This window comes from Ovis canadensis, chromosome 18, assembly GCF_042477335.2.
Source record: "Ovis canadensis isolate MfBH-ARS-UI-01 breed Bighorn chromosome 18, ARS-UI_OviCan_v2, whole genome shotgun sequence".
Classification (NCBI taxonomy): domain Eukaryota; kingdom Metazoa; phylum Chordata; class Mammalia; order Artiodactyla; family Bovidae; genus Ovis; species Ovis canadensis.
In genome coordinates this window covers 14,754,934-14,771,083 of record NC_091262.1, presented here as the reverse complement: position 1 = coordinate 14,771,083, position 16,150 = coordinate 14,754,934, and the positions used below count along the sequence as shown (strand labels likewise).

The 16,150-nt window shown below is 40.9% G+C and overlaps 1 protein-coding gene across 6 annotated transcripts in view; it reads left to right on the top strand.

The window, feature by feature from the left end:
* The first annotated feature begins 315 nt into the window (after positions 1-315).
* Positions 316-16,150, top strand: part of UBE3A (ubiquitin protein ligase E3A) — a 94,160-nt gene continuing 78,325 nt past the window's right edge. For 2 of the 6 annotated variants that reach the window (XM_069559109.1, XM_069559111.1), the window contains exon 1: positions 1,017-1,102. The gene's annotated coding sequence lies outside the window, so the exon portion shown is untranslated. Of the gene's footprint in view, positions 1,103-16,150 lie in introns of all 6 variants that reach the window. The other 4 variants (XM_069559110.1, XM_069559112.1, XM_069559108.1 and 1 more) reach the window with 4 other exon arrangements.

The window sequence follows — 16,150 nt, the reverse complement described above, 5'->3', positions numbered from 1 at the left end:
GCACTCTGGGCCTATTACTGCAATGTTTACAAAAGCAGCTCAGAGCACAAAGGGCTCGGGGTCGGCGACCTAGAATATGAAGGGATCTGTCCCACTGCGAGCTTGGCAGCTACCAAAACCGCTTGGCGAAATTTCGGAAGCGATTTCCCAACAAAATCGGGAACGTCCAACTTCGGGCACGTTCCCTGGTTAGATAGCCCACAGGACTCTCCAACACTCCAGAGGGCTCCAGGGGATGTCCCAAGTGTACCGCCTGCTTTCTGTCAGGGAACAGACCGCAGGGGCTTAAAAGAGGACCTGCCCCCTCTCCTCGCTGCAAAGATGGCGACCGACCCCGGTAGGACTGCGAGGAGCAGCCAGAGAGCCACTTCCCTTTCCCAGCCGCCTTTGCGCTGCGAGGACGGCAAGCAGGAGGGGGGCGGAGCCGACGATTTGGGCGGAGCAGAGCGCGGTGCCCTCCCGCGCGCGCCCCGGCCACGCCCCGCGCCCCTGCGTCCAGGCAGGGAGCCCTCGCCGGGCCAGGCGGTGCGCGCTGCCTGCCGGGATACTCGGCCCGCCCAGCCAGTCCTCCCGGCTTGCGCCGCGGCCGCGAGATCCGCGTTTTTTCCAAGATGGTGGCGCTCGGCTCGGGGTGACTGCAGGAGACGATAGAGCCCGACTCGCCTTCTCGGGAGCATAGACACAGCGCCCTCCGCTCGCTCGCGCACCCCGCCTCTGCGTAGCCCTCCGCCGGCTCGGGCGCTCGCCATCAGCCGCCGCGCCGACTTGCGCTTCGCTTCTCCCGACGGGCGCTGAACCCGCGGGCGGCGGCGCCTCCCTCGGCTCCTCCGAGCCCCGCAGGCGGGCCCTGTGACCCCCGGTGCGGACGGACAGCGGCGGAGCGGCGGCGGGCGACGGGCGCGGGGCTTCCTGCGGCCGCTGCGCCCCCTTTCCCGGTCTCGGACTTCGGGGAACGAAGCGCGGGTCCCGCATGAGCGCCGGCGGTGGCGGCAGCGACAGGGAACGAGGCGGTGGCGGGCGGAGGCGGCGGGCGAGGGCGACGACGACCAGAGAGGCGGCCGCTGCTGCTGGGGCCGCGGCCCAGGCGCGGGGGCGACGACAGGTCAGTGCGGCCGAGGACGGCCTGCGCCGTGGAGGACGGGCCCGGGCCGGCGGCGCCCCCTTTGTCCCCGCGGCCGCCCGAGTGCCCTGCGGGGCCGGCCCCGGCGAGGGCAGGGACGCCCGCCGCCTCCGGGGCGGGTGCGCGGGGCGCGCGGTCTGGAGAGGCCGGTGCCAGGACTAGGCCTCTGTCCGCCGCGGCGGCCGCCGTGACTGTCAGTCCTGGCTAGGCGCCGCCGGAGGGAGGGTTTCGTCGCCCGAGAGGACGCGAGCGGGCCCGGGGCGGGGCGTGCGGGCAGTCGGTAGGTGGCCCTCCGAGCGGGCTCGCCCCGCTGGCCGGGTCCCCGGGCTAAGGGTCGGCTGGCCTCCTCCGCCCTAGGGGAGCTCTAATTCTCGCCGTTTTCGGGGTTTGGGCCTTAAGGGTGAAGAAATGTTTAGACGTGTGCTTTGGCGGGTTGGGGTTTTTTTTGGGGTGGACTCTTGGGGAGGGAGGGCGAATGAAGTGGTAAATCAAGCCCAAGGATTGTGTCCACAGAACTCATCCGATTCTGAAATTAAACCTGAGCTACTGGGTTTGCTGGAGACATTAAAGGCAAACCTGCAAGTTCCCCCCCCTCCACCCCCCCGCTTTTTTTTCCAGTTGTGAAAATAAAAGGGACTCGTAATGGTGTTGGAGGGTTTTGCTGTTAATGCGACAGACGTTTTAGTTTTAGTCCATAAAATTGTTAAAAGTAATTTTAATATGGACGCTGTTTGGTTAGTTTTAGGATCCTTGAAAGATAATTTAGTCCGATTTTTTTTTTCAATCCTGTGAACATGTTAAAAAATAATTACAAAGCCTGTTTGGTATTATGTTTATTAAGTGGTTAGAGTGCTGCTGAAAAGGTAAACTAATGGCATACGGGATTTATAGTCCAAAGTTACCTTCCATCAATCAGAAGGGAATTCGGGTATGACCCATAATTTCGGATCATTCCACTGTCTGCAGTATTGAAAAAAGGAAATTACTCCAGATTTTTGGCGGAGGGGTCTCGGGGGGGAGCGCGCGGAGAAGGGAGGTTGAAATGGAAATGACCTAAACTTCAGAAGTGCATCTTTTAAAAAGTTACCGGTGAAATGCACTTGAAGTACCCAGTAAATCATGTCAAATGAATTGGACAAGAAGGATGAGAAGTGTTAATCTCACACCTCTTGACTAGTAAGTACCCTTACCTAAGAGATTGTTTTGTAAACCACGTGAAAAAGTTTAGAATTTAGGAAGATAAAAAGAAGTGGAAATAACTTTAGAATTAGATCCTGCTTGTAAGTCTGAGCTACTTATCACATTTTTAATGAAATGAATATTAATGATGGTGCTGATAAAGCCCTAAGAATGACCAGAACCCCGTTAAGCTGGTTATCGTGACAGAACAGAAACAAGAGGTGGCTTCAAGAAATGATGATGTCTGTTTATAAAATTACAATGTAAACTATGAAAGTCTTACTGTGTCAGTATTTGCTAACTAGCATTAATGTGGTCAGTAGCATGTACACCATCCTCTGACATTCCTGGGTTACTGAGGAGTTTTAGCTTTACACAGAGATAACAAATTACAGTATTGTAATTCTTTTTCACAAGTTTTATGAGCTGCTTTTCTTTCATATTTCTTAAATTTGCAGGGTTTTTTTCCCCCATGTTTTAAAAAATAACTTACGTAGTTAGTCAGAAGTGAAAGGAAGATACTTTGTTATCCCACTTGCACAGTCCATTTAACAGGATTTGTTGGGTACCTAACTGGTGTCTCTGACATGTAACATTTAATCAGTTTTATTCCCTACACTATAGATCGTTTCTAAATGACTCCTCTACTCTCCCCTCCAAAAACAGTCCTCTCTCCCCTTAAATATTTGGAATAATTTATTGTTTCTCTCAATATGCAGTCAGTGGAATAATCCAAAACTTTGGATCAAAACCTAAATTTTTTTCAACCTGAGTACTTGAAATGGTGCTTACAAGTAAGTTTCTGTTTTCCTAAATGATTACGTGTAATGTTCTTCAGTCATGTTTTGCCCTTTTGTTTAGACCTATACTTGTATAGGTCAAAATGTAGAAACATGATATTAAGTACATATGCAGCTATTAAAAATTAATTTTCTCATTTTTATGAAGACAAATTTTCAGAAGTAATTTTTTTCAGTTAAAATGCTTGTGTAAAGTCTTACATGCTCTTTTCATGATGATTCAGGACAACAAAGCTTTGGCTGATTTTGGCAGTCCGTGCTCTCTCTCCACTATAAATGTAAAGTATAAAAACCAAAGACCTTATGGTGTGGATAGTGAAAATAGCTTTGGAATTAGATCCTACTTCCGATTCTGGCTTTCCCTAGTTGTCTGACACTTGACAAGTGACTTAATTTTGAGCTGCAAGTTTTGTCATCTGTAAAATGGGGTGGTGAAACTTAGAGTTGTGAGGATTAAAGTATGTGAAATGCCCATCACATAGGCACATTGAAATATTATCCTTTGACGTCTTCCTACTCAGTTTTTCTAAATGTTTTTAAATCACCTTATCTATAGTGGACTCTAGCATATTATCCTCTACATTGTTTTTCTTGCTCACTGGTTTTGAACTCAGGCTTTAAGGGCAAGGACTCCTGTTGTTTACCAGAGCGTGTGTTACCAGAGTGTGGGTGACTCAGTTATCAGTAATAGTTAGCTAACATTTATTAGGCGTCTACTGTGGCTACTCTGAGCTGAGCTAGGTGTAAGGACTACAAAGACAAGACTTATGTCTCTGTTTTTTGAAAGTGCTCAGTCCTAGTGACATCCTCCGCATAACACCATGTTATGTGAAAGTTTGTCAAACAATGGAACTACATTCTCCTGGTGCCTTTCTAATCCTTCGGCAGGTCTGTGGACTCAATGCCGCCTACTCCCAGCTCTTATTCTAAAGAATATTGCTGCACTCCTCCCTTTATATACTGTCTGTCACATGTTAGATTCTTCATATTTCAGTGGCAATCCTCCACTCCAATCTGGCACATAGTGTGTGAGTGTGTGTGTATATATATGTATAAAGAAAATAAACTTACTTTGGCCTGTATATACTCTGGTATTTTTCTGAGATGATTGTCATTCTGTCATCTGGTTATAAATTCATAGGAGTTGTAGGCCTGAAAGGGAAAGTCGCTAAGTTGTATCCGACTTTTTGCGACCCCATGGACTATACAGTCCATGGAGTTCTCCAGGCCAGAATACTGGAGTGAGTAGCCTTTCCTTTCTCTAAGGGATCTTCCCAACCCAGGGATTGAACCCAGGTCTCTCCCATTGCAGGTGGATTCTTTACCAGCTGAGCCACAAGGGAAACCCAAGAATACTGGAGTGGGTAGCCTATGCCTTCTCTAGGGGATCTTCCCGACCAAGGAATCGAACCGGGGTCTCCTGCATTGCAGGCGGATTCTTTACCAACTGAGCTATTAGGAAAGCCCATTGTAGGCCTAAGTGGGGCTGTTCTTGCTTCATACATGAGGAAATTGAATTGCAGACCTTTAAAATGATTTTCTTTAAGTCACCAGGTGGCAGAGCCAGGGCACATTTTGAGCCTCTGGACCCTGGTTAGGACTCTGCACACAATGGTACTGTTTTGTCCTATCTGTTGGGAGGAGTGTTAAACTTTGCTTTGAGAATACTCACCCACCTTTTTTCAATTACATGCTTTCTATAATATTAGTAGAATATCATACCATTAGTAGAATATCACTGCCCAAGTGGCATAGTGGTAAAGAATCTGCCTGCCAGTGCAGGAGACCCAAGAAACGGGTTGGGAAGATGCCCTGGAATAGGAAATGGCAACCCACTCCAGTATTCTTGCTTGGAAAATTCCATGGACAGAGGAGGCTGGCTGTCTACAGTCCATGGGGTTGACAGTATGACAGCACACATACATGATATTAGTAGAAAACAACCTTTAACAAGATGCCTTTTCTGACCATAGCAGTTACTGGAGGAAATGGGACTTTTTCTTCTAATATAGGAAATAAAGAAAAATTATAGTAAGTGGAATTAGTGTTAATATACAAGCCTATATCCTTTGTTCAAAATGTGTGATGTTTGAAATACTTAAAGATTCTATTTAAACAGATTTATAATGAGATGACTTATTAATAAATACATGATAAATTTCTTTGCTAACTTTTCATTTAATCTCAGAAATGTCACTTAAAGTGCTTTGATCTAAGTTATCTCTTATCTTTAACATGTAAATAGCATTATGGATAGGAAGTTTAGAGAAGATCATTAAGTATAGGTCTATTTGAAAAAGAAATAAGGCTAGTATTTTCTTTTTTGACCACTACATTTTGCACATGAAATTTAGCTGACAGTTATTACTGCTTGATTCTAAGTCTTGTGACTGTGAACATCATAAAATTATATATGAAATTCTAAGTGCTTCAGAGTCTCCACAGGTTCAATGAACGGAAGCCGTGGAGAACCATTGATGTGGAGGAAGAAACGCTAAGTTTGGTGTCGGAAGATCGTGGTTCATTCTTCTCTAATTTCCTAGTGGGTATGAACAAGCCGTTTAGCATTCAAAGGCTTGGCTCTCCTGTCAAGTAAAGGTGTTACTTTCTTTGTCTCTGAGGGTTATGATTTTCAAATGAGATCATTCTCGAAAAAGTAGATTCATAACTACAAACTGACCTTATAACTGAGTTAGTGTTTTGCCCGAGAAAACAAGTTGATTAGTAATGGACAGGTTATTGGAACCTTGGTATATTTTCATGTTTTCTCTACTTAAATTTTTAACCTTTCCATAGAAATATTATTTGGGGAAGTACTTAGTATGTGAATTTATTTTATATTTGGTAATACATTAGAAATAAACAGCAGATCTTAATAGTATTGTTAGTCCAAAGTCAAATCACTTCTGTAATTTGCTTTATTTTTGACCTCTGTTGTTGATGTGACAATAGCAAGTGAATTATAAGGTTGACCTGAAAGAAAAAGTTTTGGAGACAGACTCTTACTGTGCTTTGCTCAATGGTTCTGTCCTCCTTCCTCTCAGCGACCCTTTGGACTGAAGCCTGCAAGGTTCCTCTGTCCATGGAATTTTCCAGGCAAGAATCCTGGAGTGGGTTGCCATTTCCTATTCCAATCTTCCTAGAATCTTACTAGATAAGATTATTCCTGAAGTTCAGTTTTAGGAAATCTGCTAGAATCTTCTGTCATATGTGGATTGTAGAAGATAATCCTATGTAAGACTTCATTAATTAAAGTCAGCATCTGTGCTGCAAATAAAGCACGAAGGTGGCGGTATAGGAGCTCTAAACACTTACACAAGTAGCATAAAACTCTTCTTTCGGTGAAACTCGTGGCTAGCCAATGTGGAGAATACTGTGGTGACTTTATCTCATTGTGTTCCAGAAGTTGATCTTCTGTACCCTTTGCTATCAGTTGAGGTTAGTCAAGCACAGATCCCTTTATGTTACAGAAATAAAACATGAAACTTTTTTTGACCTCTTCGTGGTGTGTAGGCTTGTAGCTCTTTTTTAGTTCTTAATAGGTGGTGCCTTTTTACATAATTTCAGTAATTCAGAATTTCACATTGAAGAAAAGTAGTGCTGCACATGAATTATGTAGCTAGAAGCTGAATGAAGGTGCTGCCCGTACTTTACCCATAATTTTTCATTTGATAACTTTTGTCTCCTTGTATCAAAAGGAACAAGTTATCCATTTCAAGTTTCTAATAGACTTCGACCTCAGCAGCTTCCCTCTTTTTTTGTTTCTGGTTTGATTGTGTTGGGTTTTCATTGCTGTGTGGCTTCTCTCGTTACAATGTGTGGGCTCTGGAGTGTGCAGGCTCAGTAGTTGTGGCACATGGACAGCAGCCTCCCTCTTGAACATGAGAAGGTACTCTTAGAATTGCCCCTGTGACCTGTCAGAATGGCTCTCATCAAGAAATCTACAAACAGTAAATGCTACAGTGGGTATGGAGAAAACTTGCACTGTTGGTGGGAATGCAAATTGATACAGCCACTATGGGGAACAGTGTGGAGATTCCTTAAAAAACTAGGAGTAAAACCATATGACCCAGCAATCCCACTACTAGGTATAGACCCTGAGGAAACTAAAATTGAAAAAAGACACATGTGACCCAGTGTTCATTGCAGCCCTATCTACAGTAGCTAGGACATGGAAGCAACCTAGATGGCCATCAACAGATAAATGGATAAAGAAGCTGTGGTGCATATATACAGTGGAATATTCAGTTCAGTTCAGTCGCTCAGTCGTGTCCGACTCTTTGCGACCCCATGAATCGCAGCACGCCAGGCCTCCCTGTCCATCACCAACTCCCGGAGTTCACTCAGACTCACGTCCATCGAGTCAGTGATGCCATCCAGCCATCTCATCGTCTGTTGTCCTCTTCTCCTCCTGCCCCCAATCCCTCCCAGCATCAGTCTTTTCCAATGAGTCAACTCTTCTCATGAGGTGGCCAAAGTACTGAATTTCAGCTTTAGCATCATTCCTTCCAAAGAAATCCCAGGGCTGGTCTCCTTCAGAATGGACTGGTTGGATCTCCATGCAGTTGAAGGGACTCTCAAGAGTCTTCTCCAACACCACAGTTCAAAAGCATCAGTTCTTCAGAGCTCAGCTTTCTTCACAGTCCAACTCTCACATCTGTACATGACCACTGGAAAACCATAGCCTTGACTAGATGGACCTTTGTTGGCAAAGTAATGTCTCTGCTATTGAATATGCTATCTAGGTTGCTCATAACTTTTCTTCCAAGGAGTAAGTGTCTTTTAATTTCATGGCTGCAATCACCATCTGCAGTGATTTTGGAGCCCCAAAAATAAAGTCTGACATTGTTTTCACTGTTTCCCCATCTATTTCCCATGAAGTGATGGGATTGGATGCCATGATCTTCGTTTTCTGAATGTTGAGCTTTAAGCCAACTTTTCGTTCTCCTCTTTGACTTTCATCAAGAGGCTTTTTAGTTCCTCTTCACTTTCTGCCATAAGGGTGGTGTCATCTGCATATCTGAGGTTCTTGATATTTCTCCCAGCAATCTTGATTCCAGCTTGTGTTTCTTCCAGTCCAGCGTTTCTCATGATGTACTCTGCATATAAGTTAAATAAGCAGGGTGACAATATACAGCCCTGACGTACTCGTTTTCCTGTTTGAAACCAGTCTGTTGTTCCATGGCCAGTTCTAACTGTTGCTTCCTGACCTGCATTACTCAGCCATAAAAAGGCACACATTTGAGTCAGTCCTAATGAGGTAGATGAACCTAGAGCCTATTATACAGAGTGAAGTAAGTCAGAAAGAGAAAAACAGTTATTGTATACTAAAGCATGTATTTGAAATCTAGAAAGATGGTACTGATGACCCTGTTTGCAGAGCAGCAATGGAAACACAGATGTTGAGAACAGACTTACCCACGGGGCTTGAGGATAGAGTGGGGAAGGAAAGGGTGTGAGGTGTGGCTGAGAGAGTAAGGTGGAAACGTTATTACCGTATGTACATAGTCAATGGGAATTTGCTGTGTTACTCAGGGAACTAAAGGAGCTCTGTAACAACCTACAGGGCTGGAATGGGGAGGTATATGTATTTATCCCATGCAGATGAGTTTTTACCCTGTTTTAAAACATTCAAGTAGGAGGGGCATGGGTCAACCTATGGCTGATTCATGTTGATGTTTGATAGAAACCAATGCAATACTGTAAAGCAACTCTTTTTCAGTTAAAAAAAAATTGCCCTTGTGAGATGTAGCCATTATGCTAACTCATTTATTTTATATTCTTTGTGATGCAGAGTAAATCCTGAATTTTCCTTCCAAATTAAGCATACAGACAGTACAGAGAATAATAATGATTATGTGTGTACCACTCTGTATGGACAGGTGTCACATTTTGTCACTTCTTTGTACTCTCTAGCACCCTTTCTAAAAGTGATGTTATTTTCCTCTCGGATGATCGCTCTAGCACTGCAGATGCCACTACAGGAATTTCCTCATACTTTCCAAAAAATACTTTCTTAATCTCTTATATGTAAAGCATTATTCTGTTCTTCAGAAGGGAAAGGGTGAGACGCTCAGCATTGTTTTCGATATAGAGCTAATAGGTCACAGGGAGAAATATAGGTTAATTTCCAGCTTATTACCTTATTATTTTTTTTTTTAGGAATTCTGTTAATTGTGCCTTGTGTGTATTTGTCAATGTTGATAACCTTTTGGTGTGCCATGAATAAGGATACTAAATATTTACCTTTGCTAATAAGTTAAGTTTTTGTTTTGAGAATTAAAAACAAAAGGTATCTTTTGAGCAGCTGTTACATTTGACATGTATACTGATTGATAAACCCTATTTCATACAAAGAGTAATTAGATAAAATTTTTCTTTCCTAGTTTTCTGAGGTGAGTTGTATTCTGTGTTGATGATGGAAAACTGCTGTTAAAGATAATCCAAATGTAGTGCTCTTTAGAAATGAGATGCTTTTCTAATTAGTGAAGCTGCCTCATTCATATTAAATTTTTCATACATTTTGCTGTGGTTATGAGAGTTTCTGTAGCGCCCCCCACCCCCCATTCATATATGGAAATCCTAACACCCCTCCTAACCTGCTGCCATTGTGATGGCATTAAGTGGCCTTTGGGAGGTGATAAGGTTTTCAGAATGGAGCCCTTCTGATGGAATTAGTGCCCTTTGAAAAACTCCAAAGAGCTCCTTCCCTTTTTCTGTCATGTGAGTATATAGCCAGAAGACCATCATCTATGAAGCAGGAAGCTGATTCTCACCAGATATCAAATCTGTTGGTGCTTTAACTTGGACTTCCTGGCTCCAGAACTGTGAGAAATAAATTTCTGTTGTTTATACACCATCCAGTCTATGATATTTTGTTAAATAAGCAGCCGAAATGGACTAGGGCATATTAAACATGTTTAAAGGATAGAAAAGGAAAATAGAAAATTAAATGGATAAAATTGGTAGCTAACATAGGGGTATAGTGTGCTTGTTAAAATGGAACTGCTTCTTAAAAGTTGATACAATGTTGAAACTGAGAACACTTAAGTGTAATAGAAAAGCTGAGCTGATGTTAGACTTCTGTATACATAAAACTAGATTTCTGCATTTAAAGGCTTCTATGTCTTTAAATTTAACTATTACCCAGTGTAGTATATTTCAAATTATCTTCAAAATGAAAAAGCGAAATCTTAGGTTTCACTTAACTCAATGAAGAGTCAGTCTACTCCCTCCCTCTCAAAATTCCTCTTTGATCTTTTGGATAGATGAAAGGTAGGGAGGGGTGAATTTAAAAATAGATGGTTCTCAGTTGGAAAATAGGTAGGTCACATCTCAGCTAAAATTAAATGATTTATTTACTTATGGATTTAAAATTCGACATGAACAGTAAATACTTGCTGTCTCTTTTTTCTTCATGTAATCTTTTAGATATTTGTAAGTATTGGATAAATGAACTGCCTTATGGTTAGTTCAGGACTACTTTTAGATAGCTCTCGGGACTAATGAACTCTAGGCTTCAGAACTTTTAATACTTTTAAGTAAAGATGAGCTAGAAGTCAGCCTGGGCTTGGGCCAGAGACCCACTTCACTGCCTGTGCATGCCCTGAATTGACAAGGCATTTCTAGGAAGGGGTGTGTGTGCGCGTGCACCAGATTTTGACAAATTGGAGCTGATCACTCTTTAGCCTACTAAGGTTTTCTTTCAAACAATTAAGATCTAATTCCTGCATGTGCTGTTTAGCTACCTACTTTGTTTAAAATGGCAATAATTTACAATAGTATTCATTTTGTTTTCTTACTCTGACATCTTTCCTTAGTCCTTTTTTATAAAGGAAACAGGTGGGATTAGGTGATCTCCCAGGTAATTTTCAGCTTGGATATTATATGCTCACTTTCTTCTTTTTAAAATATATATGTATATTTTAATTAAAAACATTTAAAACAGAGTAAATAATATAGCAAATACTCATTTAGTCACCACACAGAACTATAAATTATGCAAATTTTGATCCTTTGAGAAACAAATGCAGTCTTACATATTCACTTGTAGCCACCTCATGCCCAAGTCCTATTAATTCTCTCTTTACCTAAGGTAATAATGATTCCGGGGTTCTTGAATTTCATACCCTTGTTTATACTTTTACTGTATATATGTACTTGTATCTGTGAATGATATATGTGGTATTGGATTTTGTGTTTTAAAATTTTTGTGAAGTGATATTGTGTGTATCTTTCAGTTTTTTTTCTTTTTACTATTTTTTGGCATATGTATGTTGATACATGTAGCTCTAGTTTAGTTTAACTGTTGTATAGTACTCCATTGTACAATATATCAAATATGTGTGTCTCACTGTTAATGGATATTTGAGTTGTTTCCTTTTCTGTTGCAGTGCTGCAGTGATCATTTGTACACATTTCTTTGCATGTATTTCTTTATAGAAAGACTCGTGGAAGTGAAACTGCTGGGAAATAGATTGTGAATATCTTTAACTTTACTAGATGTTGCTAAATTCTCTAAAATGTCAGTATATGCTTATCAGCAGTATATGGACATTACTTTTTCTAATATCCTAGCCTATACTTGAAATTGTCAGATTTTAACATTTTTGCAGATTTGAAGGGTGTGAAATGATACCTCATTTTAATTTTCATTTGCCTGAGTTATTAATTCTGGGTGCTGGATATATGGATATGAAGTTTATTAATATGTGCTTTAAGTGTTTCCTGAATTAATGTTTTAAAAGGAAAAAAGATACTGTTATACAACACTTATGTTATCAAGGATCTTGGAGATCATCTCATCCAGCATTCTTAATTTATAATGCAGCCAAGAGAGTTAAGGTTAGTCATTAGAGTAATAATAACATAGAAAATGGTACTTACTATCCATTGTGATATTCTCTTCTGGGATATAATATTTCAGTTTTTCAATTGAAGCTCATGAGTCTTCTATGATTTCTGTTTTTATTGGATTTTAATTTTTAAATTTAATTTAAAATTTTAATTTTAATGTCTGCTAATCATTGAGAGGTTTTTGTTATTTATCTTTTTGCATTTAGGTCAGTCTGGGGGGAAGTTAGGAATTGGGTTTTTTTTTTTTTTTTTTCTTTTGGTATGAAAAACTAGCATCAGCATTAAGCGTTGGATCCTTTCCTCATTATTTTCTTTAGTATCACCTGTATCAGCTACCATATGTTTGGGTTTGGTTTTAATTTCTTTATTTTATTTTCTTTAAGCACTGTTACTGTATTACTTTGTTTCAAATAACTTTATATTAAGCTTTGAAATCTGTGAGTCAGAACTTACTCTTTTATTTTCAGAATTATTTTTCTTAGACTTTCATTCTTTCATAATCCATAACATATAATGTATATGAAATATATATGGAATAATGTACATAAAATGTATATGGAATAATATATATGAAATACATATATGGAATAATATATATGAAATACATATATGGAATAATATGTGAAATATATATATGGAATAATATATATGGAATAAAATATTCCATAAGTATTTAAAACCAGTGTATCAAGTTTCTTTGGGGATATTATTGGGAAATGCATTGAGTATTAACTTGAGAATTGACATAGTATACATTGCCATTTATTTGTTGTGAGTTTTACAGTTTTCTTTATAAATTCTTTTTATACTTTATTGAATTTATTCCTAGACATTTGGTCTATGCATATTTAGGATTTTTTTCTTTTATTACATTTGATCATTGGTGCTGTTGATTTTGTAGCCATTAACTTGGGGGACCTCTCATCACTACTAATAGTTTGTGACTCTTTTAGATTATTGTAAGCAACTGATTCTTTCTCCAGTAATCTTTTAAAAATACAAGTCTTATTTTGTTACTGTTTAAAATTATTTTGTGACTTTCTGCTGCTTTTAGAATAAAATGGGAATCCTTAATTGATCTACAAGGTCCCATAAGATCTGAATTCTCTCTGCTTCCTCAGGTTTGACTCACATTCTCCTTTTTTAGAACCATCTAACAGTATTGGCCTGTATTCAGTTTTTTGAGCTATCCAATCTCCTTGTTGCAAACCTTTTGCCCAGTGCATTTCAGTCTGCTTAGACTGTGGGCAAGAATCCCTTAGAAGAAGTAGAGTAGCTCTCATAGTCAACAAAAAGAGTGTGAAATGCAGTACTTAGGTGCAGTCTCAAAAACGACAGAATGATCTCTGTTCATTTCCAAGGCAAATCATTCAGTTTCATAGTAATCCAACTCTATGCCCCAACCACTAATGCCAAAGAAGCTAAAGTTGAATGGTTCTATGAAAACCTACAAGACCTTCTAGAACTAACTGGAATGAAAAATTAAGACGTCAAAAGACACCTGGAGTAACAGGCAAGCTTGGCCTTGGAGTACAAAATGAAGCAGGGCAAAGGCTAACAGTTTTGCCAAGAGAACGCATTGGTTATAGCAAACACTCTCTTCAAACAACACAAGAGAAGCTCAACACATGGACATCAACAGATGGACAACACTGAAATCAGATTGATTATATTTTTTGCAGCCAAAGATGGAGAAGCTCTATACAGTCACCAAAACAAGACGAGGAGCTGACTGTGGCTCAGATCATGAATTCCTTATTGGAAAATTCAGATTTCAATTGAAAAAAGTAGGGAAGACCACTAGACCATTCAGATATGACCTAAATCAGATCCCTTATGATTATACAGCAGAATTGACAAATAGATTCAAGCTATTATATCTGATAGATAAAGTGCCTGAAGAACTGTGGACGAAGGTTAGTGATTTGTACCGGAGGTGGTGATCAAAATCATTCCCGAGAAGAAATGCTAAAAGGCGAAATGGTTGTCCGAGGAGGCCTTACAAATAGCTGAGAAAAGAGAAGGGAAAGGCAAAGGAGAAAAAGAAAGATATACCAATCTGAATGCAAATTTCCAAAGAATAGTAAGGAGAGATAAGAGAGCCTTCCTCAGTGATCAGTGCGAAGAAATAGAGGAAAACAATAGAATGGGAAAGACTAGAGATCTCTTCAAGAAAATTAGAGATACCAAGGGAACATTTCATGCAAAGATGGGCACAATAAAGGACAGAAATGCTATGGATCTAACAGAAGCAGAAGATATTAAGAAGAGGTGGCAAGAATACACAGAAGAACTGTACAAAAAAGATCTTCATGACCCAGATAATGACAATGTTCTGATCTCACCTAGAGCCAGACCTCGTGGAATGCAAAGTAAAGTTGGCCTTAGGAAGCATCACTACGAACAAAGGTAGTGGAGGTGATGAAATACTAGCTGAGCTATTTCAAATCCTCAAAGATAATGCTGTGAAAGCTCTGCACTCAGTATGCCAGCAAATTTGGAAAACTCAGCAGTGGCCACAAAACTGGAAAAGGTCAGTTTTCATTCCAATCCCAAAGAAAGGCAATGCCAAAGAATGTTCAAACTACTGCATAGTTGCACTCATCTCACATGATAGCAAAGTAATGCTCAAAATTCTCCAAGCCAGGCTTCAACAATACATGAACTGAGAACTTCCAGATGTTCAAGCTGGATTTAGAAAAGGCAGAGGAACCAGATCCAATTGCCAGTATCAGTTAGATCATTGAAAAAGCAAGAGAGTTTCAGAAAAACATCCACTTCTGCTTAATTTACTATGATAAAGCCTTTGACTCTTTGGATCACAGCAAACTGTGGAAAATTCTTCAAGAGATGGGGATACCTCACCATCTTACCTGCTTCCTGAGAAACCTGTATGCAGGTCAAGAAGCAACAGTTAGAACTGGACATGGAACAACAGCCTGGTTCCAAATAGGAAAAGGAGTACGTCAAGGCTGTATATTGTCGCCCTGCTTATTTAACTTATATGCAGAGTACATCATGTGGAATGCTGGTGTCGATGAAGCACAAGCTGGAATCAAGATTGCAGGGAGAAATATTAATAAACTTAGATATGCAGATGACACTACCCTTATGGCAGAAAGTGAAGAAGAACTAAAGAGCCTCTTGATGAAAGAATAGGAGCGTGAAAAAGCTGGTTTAAAACTCAGCATTCAAAAATGAAGATCATGGCATCTGGTCCCATCATTTCATAGCTCATAGATGGGGAAAGAAGGGAAACAATTACAGACTTTATTTTCTTGGGCTCTAGAATCACTGCAGATGGTGACTGCAGCCATAAAATTAAAAGATGCTTGCTCTTTGGAAGAAAAGCTATGACCAACCTAGACAGCATATTAAAAAGCAGACATTACTTTACCGACAGAGGTTCATATAAACTGTGGTTTTTCCAGTAGTCATGTGTGGATGTGAGAGTTGGACCATGAAGATACCTGAGCGCTGAAGAATTGATGCTTTGAACCGTAGTGTTGGAGAAGACTCTTGAGAGTCCCTGCACAGCAAGAAGATCAAACCAGCCCATCCTATAGGAAATCAGTCCTGAATATTCATTGGAAAGTCTGATGCTGAAATTGAAGCTTCAATATTTTGTCCACCTGATGCAAAGAACTGACTCATTGGCAAAGATCTTGATGCTGGGAAAGACTGAAGGCAGCAGGAGAAAGGGACGATAGAGGATGAGATGGTTGCATGGCATCATTGACTTGATGGATGTGAGTTTGAACAAGCTCTGGGAGTTGGTGCTGGACAGGGAAGCCTGGCGTGTTGCAGTACATGGGGTTACAAAGAGTCGCACATGACGGAGCGACTGAATGAATTGAGTATACAGTTAGCTAGGCAATGGCACCCCACTCCAGTACTGTTACCTGGAAAATCCCATGGATGGAGGGGCCTGGTAGGCTGCAGTCCATGGGGTTGCTAAGAGTCGGATGCGACTGAGTGACTTCACTTTCACTTTTTACTTTCCTGCATTGGAGAAGGAAATGGCAACCCACTCCAGTGTTTTTGCCTTGAAAATCCCAGGGCCGGGGGAGCCTGGTGGGCTGCCATCTATGGGATCACACAGAGTCGTACACAACTGAAGCAACTTAGCAGCAGAGCAGCAGCAATTTTTATCCATCCTTTTGTGCTCAGCTTAAATATTAACTCAGGGAACCTT